General features: G+C 31.8%; 1 long non-coding RNA gene and 1 pseudogene across 1 annotated transcript; both read left to right on the top strand.

Annotated features, from left to right (window-relative positions):
* The first annotated feature begins 4,695 nt into the window (after positions 1–4,695).
* On the top strand, positions 4,696–5,780 carry LOC133789830 (uncharacterized). Its single transcript, XR_009873729.1, has 3 exons — positions 4,696–4,716; positions 4,850–4,924; positions 5,704–5,780. It is a non-coding gene; the product is annotated as an uncharacterized LOC133789830 (long non-coding RNA).
* Positions 5,781–5,810: 30 nt separating this feature from the next.
* LOC133792070 (fumarylacetoacetase-like) lies at positions 5,811–7,208 on the top strand (annotated as a pseudogene).
* Positions 7,209–11,678: the final 4,470 nt, after the last annotated feature.

Raw genomic sequence — 11,678 nt, 5'->3', positions numbered from 1 at the left:
TACTATACACTACAACAAAATACCCTTTCTACAACACATGATTATAACTCTATAAATAAAGTATTATAATTACAACAATTTAGAGTTTCTATTATACATTAAAAAATAACATTGTTTAAAAATTGTTATTATTGAAAAATTGGGCCAAAATTTTAAGCGGGCTCTTTAAATATTCACTACAACACTTTAGAGTCTATCACATTTGGCCTTTTAACTATTTGGCCTTTTTCTTATACTGTAGCAAAACATGCCAAAAGACCATACGACCTAGGTCATCATCGCCTCCTCCGATCAGTACTCGGGCTTCTCCGATCAGTGATCTACACCTCTAATTATCCTCTCCACCATCATCCATGGCAGTTACGTAGTCTTCATCCATCACTCCTTTGTTCCTGTAGTCGTCATACATTGTGTTCTTGTAGTGTAAGACAACTTCGGGTCCAAGAAGAAGAAGGTAAGGTGAGTCATTTATTTTGTTTTTCCTTGGGTTACAGACCTTGGACACGTCCTTAGAACCTCTGTTTTGATTGTAGAAGAAAGCAAGAGAAAGAAGGGAGTGTTATTGGAAGTTCGGTACAAGAATAGTCAGAAGAAAAACGTAAGTCCGAACCTATTTTGCGTTGATTTTTCTCTTAGATTATGAGTACCAAATTCATGTCAAATGGTTTTGTTGTGTTCACAGCGTTGTGGACTAAGTTGAGGAGAAGAAGGAACCACCAAGAACCAGCCATAGTAAGAGGTACAAATTCATAGATTTCCTTCGTAGTTTACAGTTCCGATTTTTCGTTTTAATTTCTTACGATGGCTATGAATTTGTGGGGTGTTTTATATAGTTTTAATCTGTGCACTAAAACAAAATAGACATTTAATGGCTATATAGGGGAGACATTGTAGACATTTAATGTCTCCCCCTAGGGGAGACGTTGTTGCAGGAGCCATCTAAAGTGGCCCTATGACGTCTCCCATGGGGAGACTTTGTAGACTTTCAACGTCTCCCCCTGGGAGACGTCATAGGTTGTACACGTACACCCTACAACGTCTCCCATGGGGAGACTTTGTAGACTTTCAACGTCTCCCCCTGGGAGACGTCATTGGTTTTTGTAATTTTTTTTAAAAAATAATTAAATAATTATTTTCAGTATATTAATTAATAGAATTAAATATATATTTTTTTTGAAATAGAATTAAATATATTAATTAAAAAATCTAAATTATATGCAAATTTAAATTGTGAATTTTCATTAATAAAACCGAAATGTGTATATAATATGTTTTTGCTAGCTAAATATACAAAATTGTAATATTTGTTGTTAAACATACAAAATTAATAAATATTACTCTAGCTAGCTAGACCTATGGTAAGAAATAAAATGTAAAAAAAAACCTAATATGTGGGACGATGACTTTGAATTATCAGTAGCATATGGTTCGCCCAATGTTATCACAGTTCATTAATCTGTGCTGGTGTATATGGCGTAGTGTTTAGCCACAAAAAATACAAAGTAAAATATATTATTTAATTATATATACTTTAATAATAAATAAATTGTTAACTTTGTATAAATTTATATATACATACATCTTTCTTCAAGTAATGTCCAGGTCGTGGATGTTCAATGTAATTCTTCAACATCCTCATCACATAATATCCAAATGTCACTTGTCTGGTTGGTGTGGACACTAATATTTAACTAAAAATATTTAATATAAAGAATATTAGTAAAATTCAACTATAGATTGTCAAAATAATTGAAATTGTAGTTAGTTACTTTAGGTTACACAATTTATATTTAATTTGGAATCGCGGGATGTTTTGGTAGACTGGTCAGAAAAAGGTTGGCCCCGTTTTTATATTCCACGGATAACCTATTCGTTGACATCCATTTTCTATCCATATCATCTCCTATGTCTATGAAAAATTAAACTAAAAAAAATACTAAATAAGCATACGAAAAATTGGGCAGCATTTCCCCTATATTAGTAACCTAACCATCTGTCAATCTAATCAAATCCAATCGAATAAGCACAACACAATACAAATATAATAATAGAATAATAAAATACATAATTCTAGACAAAATCGAGCAGCATTTCCCCTATAATAGTGATCTAACTATCTGTGAACAACAAGTCAAAAAATTTAAATAACACACAATAAGTTTCTTCCTTATAGCTCCGCAGCACACAAACAAATTTTCTAGAACCTACTTCACTAAAACACACAGTTCTCAACCTTTTGTTATCACCGAAACAGACAATTTTAATCTCAGAACCTACTTCACTATGGATGAATATTTAAGATATTTAAACCCCTCTAACAAAAGTTTAATAATACTAAAACAAGAAAGAAGATAATGTATGTACCACTTGCAATTAATAGTCCTTGCTAACAAATTTACTTCACTTTGCAAAGAGCGCACTTTGTTATTAAATTCACAACCTACAAAATTAAATTAATTAATAAATAAAATATTAATAAACAAACTTCATTAAATAATTAGATTAACAATAATTTATTATTAAAATTTTAGAAACTTAAAAACCTCAAATGTGTGCTTGAAATCGAAAATTTGAAACAAAAATCTCAGTTAAAACCACAACTTAAAAATTTTAATTAATTAATTAATAAAATATTACTAAATCAATAAAATAACATAACTATATATAAATAACCTAGTTAAATTTTAATAAAGATTACAAATATATATAATTTTCTAATTAAATAATAATATAAATTAAAAAAAATTATAAACATTATAGACTCGAATTACTATTTTTTATGTAAAATTAAAATTAAATTATTTTTCTTATTTTAGACAATTATTAAATACATTTTAGCAAACACATATTTACATATATATACTTAACAAATATTAAAAATTAATTAAAAATGTATAATTTTCGGATTAAATAGTAATAAAAAATTTTAAATAGTAAATAATGTGGTATCATCTTAAAATTAAACAATATAGTATCTCAAATATACATAAAAATTATTTTTCATACTTTAAACTAATATTTCTAATAAAACCCACAAATCATATAAAAAAATGCACAAAAATAATTTTTTCTACCATTCTAACTATAATACATTGTTTAATCTTGAAATCCTACCTCAAATATGCTTTAAATCCACTTTGTTGAGCCAAAAATCACCAAAAACCGCAACTCATAAACCCTAAAATCTCAATATCAATTCCTTAATAACTAGAGACAATAAGCATGAAAATTATCCTAACTATTATACAACACTTATAAATAATAAAAACTTACCTCAAATGAGACATTATAGCCTAAAATCAGCCAAAATCGTCAAAAAATGGCCCTGAAATCGCCCAGAAAATCACCCTTCTCCGCCTCTGGTTCGTGCGCTCGGGGAAGAAGAAAGAAAGGCTGAATATATATATTAGGCCAAACATTTAACATCTCCCCTGGGAAGACGTGTCAGACATCTAACGTCTCCCCAGGGGAGACGTTAGATGTCTGGCACGTCTTCCCAGGGGAGACGTCAGATGCTCTTACAAGTCTGATATTTTATAAATAAATAATTTTATATTCATATTTTTCAATTAACGTCTCCCACCACTTTTAATGACTTATCTTGGTAGTCATCAACAAGAACTTTTAAGGACTTACACCATTAGACTTTAAATATCCCTGAATACTTTTAATGACTTACACCATTGGTGTAAGTCATTATAGAGAGTCATTAAAAGTGAAAATTGTGTTTAGGGACTAGAAACTTTCATTAAGGGGTTGTGAATGGTTAAATATGATAAGGCTTGAATTTTGGGCTTGAATCTGTCTTTTGCTTTCATTAGCCTTTTTATCTCCACTTTCTTATTGTGTCTTTTGTCCTATGTTTTCTGTGTAGCTAGTTGCATATATAACTGTTTGCCCCAATTATATAATATTATATTGTCAATATATTGTTCAAATTTAATAACCCAAGCATTAATCTGCACATATAATTATATATATACTTTTTCTTTGTTAGTATATATATGTGTGTGTGCCAATATAGAGATGATTTGTAATAATGTGAGACTTAGTTATAATGACAATTAACTGAGAATTGAAGGATTAATCAATGAGTTATATATATTAAATTAACATGTATATTTCCAATGAGGTATAGAAATAGAAGCAAGCCAAACATAGACAGTAGTGCTGCAAAGCAGGTTTCCCAAGGATTGGGACTTGTTTGGAGGTTTGAACCAAAGGAACTGCACAAATATGGATAGGATCGAAAGTTCATTTGATTCTGTATTCAACTAATGTATAAAAAATTCTATTAATTATGCATCTAAGCATATAATTGTATATTTGTATAATTAATAAGCGGGGGATAATGTGCTTTAAATTAATTAAAAGTGAAGAAATATATAAGAAGCATCATCCTTTTAATATTAGGCCTAGTAGTTGATACATACAAAGAGTTTTTAACTATGATAGTTTTTGTTTCTGTTGTTTTCTTCTGAAATAAATTAGCCTTCTTTAATGTAATGTATTTCAACTGGAATGTGATAGAATCAACAATATATATTCAGAGTTTTAATGTTGAATTAATTATTTTTAATAAATCAGATATATTTTTATTTGTAGCTATGATATATGAATGAACTTTATTTGTAGTTTTAAATCATGCAATAGTGCACATCCAGGCAACTTATAAAAGACATTAAAAGTGAAATTGAACGCGATTCCACTCAACTGGTATTGTTGTTTATGTATAGTTTAAGGTTTTTGGCTCAATACAGCATATGTACATGTGTGTGTACGTATATATACATATTTATATAATTGTACTCTTTCAAGTTCATGAAGAAATCTTTTCATTGGTGTCCAGGTTTCACCTTCCCATTGCATACCATGGGCGAGCATCATCTGTTGTAATCTCTGGAACGAACATTATTCGACCGAGGTTAGGACTTATGTTTACTGTTTTCTCTTTCTTTATTTAAGACTTTGTTATTCTTGTTTGGTAACTGGAAAAAAAGAGGTACATGGAAAACATGGACAAAAATTGAACTAAAATTTATGAAGAATTAATGATCATGGAATAAGAACTATTACTTTGCTCTAGCATTTCTCTTTCTCACTCTAAATTCTAATCCAATTTCTCTCTCTATCTCTCACCTCATCCCATATTCTCATTTTCTTCCCCATTTCACTATGCTTTCTTCTTTTCTATCTCTTGGACTCCATTTCTCTCTTCTCATTATGAGTTTTCAATCCTTCTATCAAATATTAGTTTTCCTAGAATTATATTTTCCCCCAACTACCAAACAAGAGAGAAAAAGAAAGTAGAGGAAATTAAACTTTTCCCTAGTAATATATATGTATATATATATATTTAGATATGTTCCATCATGCAGTACCTATAAAATATATTGGCTTAACAACTATGATATTTACTTGTAACACGAAAAATATGTCTGGATATGTGCTATCTCTATGCTTAGCAGCACGTGTACCTGCTGGGAAAATCTGTATGAGACAAAGTTTTAAGTTTGATTCATTTTTATATAGAGTAGATAAGAAATTGAACAATGATCACAGATGGACTACAACAATGATAAAAAATGGCGAACAATTATTTGGATGGACTATAACACTTTCCTAGTGTAATTTTTAGATTGAACTAGTCATCATGCTTTATAAGGAATTTTTTCATATGGTACTTTTTGTTTTATCATACAGAGGTCAAGGTCATCCAAGTGGCAACTCTCCACCATATTTTGGACCAACATTGAAGTTAGACTACGAGCTGGAAATGGTAAAAGTTTTACAATAAGGAAAAGTTGTCCATGTCAGCTCTACATGGATATCTCTTCCTCTAATTTTGATTAAACAAATTACTATATTGTATCCTTTGCTAATGATACACTCAACTATTCATTTTCTCTTTGTTATGTACTAATTCTTATGATTGCTTGTAGGCTTCTGTAGTTGGTCTAGGAAATGAACTTGGAAAGCCTGTGAATGTGAATGTGAATGAGGCAGCAGATCATATTTTTGGGCTTGTGTTGATGAATGACTGGAGTGGTACACATTTTTTAAGTAGTTATCATAGCACGATTGGCCTAACTTTTTTTAGTCATAATACTATAGGTACTACTATATCTCCTTGGATTGTGACTCTTGAAGCTCTAGAACCTTTTGCTTGTGCTGCTCCCAAATAGGTTCGTAATTGTTTCAAATTTTATAGAAGATAACACAAATTAAGATACTAATTTTGTGATAATTATTTTATGCTGCAAGCAATATGATGTGTGTTTTATATTGCAGGATCCCCATCCATTGCCTTATCTGGCTGAAAAAGTCTCTAAAAATTATGACATTCAGTTAGAGGTATTTAGCTGTAATCTCAAAAAAAAGTTGTGCAACTAGTTTTTCTACTGTATTATCCGGATCATGATAAAATTCATGTTCTTGCTAGGTTTAAATCAAACCTGCTGGCGCAAAGGATTCAACTGTGGTCACCAAGAGTAATTTCAATCACTTGTAAGCACCCATTAATTACATTACATACAATAGATTATTTACCCAATTCACTTCTCTATTGCCTCAATCTGGATTTCTTCAAGCCTACTTTTGGTTAGTTAGGTCAAATTGGAATCATATTGATTTTCTGTAGGTAGTACTTCAGTTTGACATACAGTGTCTTATATGTTATGCCAAGCAGCTTTTTCACGCTATACTTTTAGGAATGTCTTAAAATCCACTTGTACATGTTTAAAATTTACATGATGGCTAAAACAGCAGGCATAAAAATCCCTCATTTCTTTCTCATGTCGTATCTTTATGGGGTTGTTCTGTTATTAATATTAATTTTAGTAAACTCATGTTACAGATATTGGACATTGACTCAACAAATAGCACATCATACTATTAATGGTTGCAACTTAAGACCTGGCGATCTCCTGGGAACCGGAACCATTAGTGGACCTGTATGGTTTCAGTTTATATATATATATAAGTGGTGGAGATAATTTCATATGAATCTGGCTTTGGCTCTGCACTTCTATTATTTTGATTTAGGTTGATCATTCTGAATGTTGTATGTCCAAACAGGAGCCAGAGTCCTTGGGATGCTTGTTTTGTCATGGAATGGACAAAAGTCACTGTCATTGAAAGGGGCAACCCGTAAATTCCTAGAAGATGGTGATAAAGTTATCATCACTGGTTTTTGCAAGGTTCTTTGATTCACTAAGACCTCTATTTTATTTTTCTCCTTAAATTTTTTATGAACTTTCTTTTACCGGGAAATAGGAAGTATGATGATGATAACCATATTTCCACCTCATAGAATACATGCATCTCCAGCTGTGTTGTGTCTTGTGTGCATGGATATTCATAACACTATATGTCTGCACCCGTCCATAGATATCAACTTCTTTTATTTAATTGTATCATGCATTATGCTTTGAGATGTGAGTAGTTTGTTTGATACTATGATTGCATCATAATTAAACCTTCAAAATGCAAAGACTGAAAAGGTCTATGTATATGAATTCATTGCAGAGAGATGAATACAACATTGGGTTCGAGGAAGATCGTTCCTCCATTGCCTTGATGATATTATCGCAAAGTGTTGGATGCTTCAGTTTCTCTTGTCATTAGATTTAGGAATCGCTTTCTACATGACTGTGCCGAATGAACTGTTGCCTAGTTGATATTTCAAACCGAGAATTTGATAAAGAGTTTGGTAGCCTATATTAAAACTTCACTGAATCTACCTTATCATTTCTAGCATGAGTTATCAAATTGTTTGCTTTTATTTATGAGTAATTTATTGGAACATAGTTAACATTTATTGGAGGCTTAACAAATTTAACACAAAAAATGTATTATTGTAAAATAAGTGGATAAAAAAGTATTATGAATACGAAAACAATAATTATATTTTAAGCTTATAAAAATGAGAAAATAACACAAAAAATGTATTATTGTAAAATAAGTGGATAAAAAAGTATTATGAATACCAAAACAATAATTATATTTTAAGTTTATAAAAATGAGAAGATAATACAAAAATGTATTATTGTAAAGTATTTAATAATACTCTCAATATAATAGTAATAAAGTCTTATGAAAACTATTAAAGATAATGATAATTTAAGCATATTAAAATATTAAAATAATACTAAAAAAGTCTTATGATAGAGTTTTCAATAATACTTTAGTATGAGTAGAAAAATATATTACGAAAAGTGTCATGACTTATGATAACACAGTTTTCCTTAATGCTTCAAAAAGTATTATGATACTGTTTTATAATACTTTTATGGTATTATAATAAGCATTTTTTATTGTAGTATAATTAATCTCAACCACAGCACATAACACATAATTATCTTAGTCCTCACTTATGGTTATAATCTAATATATATTATTTTGTTATATGTGAAAAAATGAATACAATTTTAAGGTGTGTCTAGCATGCACTCATAAGTGTATATAAGAAAAACCAAAATATAGAAAATACAGGTAATAACTAAGTTAGGTAACCAAGTTCTCATTATTTTTTCTCTCAATATATAAGTCACTCACGTATATACGTCACTAGTGCAAACGCGGATTAACACGAAGCGGAGGACCGTGTAGCGCAACAAGGCGGCGCGTGGTGTGGCTGCGATGATCTTCGTTTTGATCGCTGCCGACATAGCGAGATATGGTGACCGACACAAGCAACACTCCCAAGCATAACACCGCGTAGCACTGCATTCCGACCTTCCAAAAAATCCCCTCCATTGCTATATTCCTTATTATTCTCTCTGTTTGTTTATATAATTATAATCTGTATTCGATTAAGATAATCAAGTAAAAGTAGAGAGAGAGAGAGAGAGAAGAGAAATGGATTGGTATTGTATTGAAGATGAGACAGGAAGAAAACAAGGGGCAGGATGAGGTATTTACAGAAAAAAGGGTGCTTGAAATAAGTGAAAAACTGTGGATTGTTGAGACTGAGCTGAGGTGGTGATTGTCGTTTAGTGGCAGGCTTTTTAATAAGTTCAGTAAAGAGAACTCGTTTGGGTTCAACACGACACCAACATGCTGTCGTTTACGGACGACCTTTCATTTGGTGGGCTACACATTTGCTGCCTCCTTTATTCATTGCCTCATCGCTGGTGATCGTCCATTGGCAGCAATGGCTGGATAAACACACAACACTACAAAACCAGAATTAATACCAGTTTCTCGAAGCGTTTACCAAAACAAATACTTGTTCTCGAAGAGGCTTTCCAAAGTTCTATTTTTTTAAAGAAAATTATATGGTAATTTTTTATAAAAATTTAAATTATATATAAAAAATTTATGTTTTATGTATTTTTTTGAACGATTACTTTTTATTTTTACAAATTAACTTTTTAGAATTTGTATTTTGTCATAATGTTAAAAATGTGAATAGTTTAACATCTTATTTTGACCAATTATCTCTATAAAATTTTACTTTTTTTTAAAATTAACATTCGGATCATATGTATTCAAAATGTTTCGTTATAAAAAGTAAATTATATAAATATATAAAATATGTTTTGTGTAAGAATTCACATTATTTTGAACCTTCTATTTTAGCTGATTACCCGTTCAGACTGTTTATTTTTAAAAAATTAACTTTTAGATCTCGTGTTTTGTCAAAACTTTAAAAATAGAAATATGTAGATAGATTATTTGAACCACATGTATTTTGGTTAATTACTTATTTGGACTTTTTATTTTTAAAATGGTAAAATAAATTATTAAAAATTTATCGAACAAAGAGTTACTATTGAATTTTTAGAAAAAATATTTAATATATATTTAATTATTAATTAATAATCATAAATATATATATTTTTAAAAGCAATGTGATTCTTTATGTTATATTTATATAATATGTTTTGTGTAAGTGTTTGACAAGTTGGTAAAATGTGTTTCCTTGCTCTCTTTCATTCACCTTTAGGTAATATATATATACAATATTACAAGCTAAAATGTGTCTACAGCTATCTATATACCCTAGAATTATGGCTATTAACTCATTCACCAAATCACAAAGATCACCAAATCACAAAGAGATACACATAATATACATATTCTAAATATAGAAGATTATGATATTGTAATACCCCCCCTAAGTTGGAGCATGAAGATCACAAATGCCCAACTTGCCAAGTAGATACAAAAACTTGCGCTTGCCAAGGGCCTTGGTGAAGATGTCTGCAAGCTGATCATCAGTAGACACATGATACGTAGAAATAATTCCATCACGAATGGCATCACGCACATAATGACAATCAACTTCAATATGCTTGGTACGCTCATGAAAGACAGGATTTTGAGCAATGTAGAGGGCTGATTGACTATCACAATATAAGTGCATGGCTGGTGAATGTGTGACACCCAAACTTACAAGCAAAGCTTTGAGCCACTTCAACTCGGAAGTGACAGCGGCCATAGAATGATACTCAGCCTCAGCGGAAGACCGAGACACTGTGTGTTGTTTCGTGGTCTTCCAAGAAATCGGAGAAGAGCCAAGAAACACTATCCAACCAGTAAGAGACCGTCTAGTCAAAGGACACGTAGCCCAATCTGAATCACACCAACCTGTCAGAGATAATTCACAATCAGTGCGAAGTAGAATGCCTTGGCCTGGACACCCTTTTAAGTAGCGAACTGTACGAAGTGCCGCATCCCAATGATCCTGACGAGGGTGTTGCATAAACTGAGCCAAGATATGAACAGTATAAACCAAGTCTGGACGTGTGAATGATAAGTAAATGAGACGACCCGCAAGTCGTCTATACCGCTCAGGATCGATGAGCAATGGGCCTTTGGCGAGAGCCAATGTGTGATTCTGCTCAATGGGAAAGCCAGCGGGACAAGACCCCAATAAGCCAGCTTCAGCAATAATATCAAGTGTGTATTTTCGCTGACACAAGAAGATGCCCTCTGAATGACGAGCAACCTCAATACCAAGAAAATATTTCAGGACACCCAAATCTTTCATATGGAAACACTCATGCAAATAGGCTTTGAAATGATTAACAGCGGAAGCATCATTACCAGAAATAATGAGATCATCAACATATACAAGAACATTGAGTTGGATCGATCCCCGATGGAGTGTAAACAAAGAATAATCTGAATAAGACTGAAGGAAACCATAGGTCTTCAAAGAAGCAGCTAACTTAGCAAACCAACATCGCGGAGCCTGTCGTAGACCATATAAAGACTTCTTGAGACGACACACTAAACCAGGATTGCGAACGTTGAAGCCAGGAGGAAGTTTCATGTAAACTTCTTCATCAAGATCACCATGCAAAAATGCATTATGAACATCCATCTGATGCAAAGCCCAATTCTTGACTGCTGCTACTGCTAAGAAGGTGCGAATAGTGACCATTTTTGCAACGGGAGCAAAAGTTTCATTATAATCAACCCCCTCAACTTGATGATTGCCAAAAATAACTAGACGAGCCTTAAGACGCTCTACTTGCCCGTCTGCATGGTATTTGATTTTGTAAACCCATTTAGAACCAAGAGCCTTTTTATGAGGAGGTAAAACTGCCATTTCCCAAGTGCCATTAGCTTCTAAAGCAGCAATTTCTTGCTGCATAGCCTTGCGCCAACCTTCATATTGCATAGCTTCCTTAAAGGAACGAGGCTCAGTGCCGTCAGTGATAGCTGCA

The sequence above is a fragment of the Humulus lupulus genome, chromosome 7, assembly GCF_963169125.1.
Source record: "Humulus lupulus chromosome 7, drHumLupu1.1, whole genome shotgun sequence".
Lineage (NCBI taxonomy): Eukaryota > Viridiplantae > Streptophyta > Magnoliopsida > Rosales > Cannabaceae > Humulus > Humulus lupulus.
Note: the sequence above shows the minus strand (reverse complement) of the source record. Positions and strands in the feature narration are given on the sequence as shown.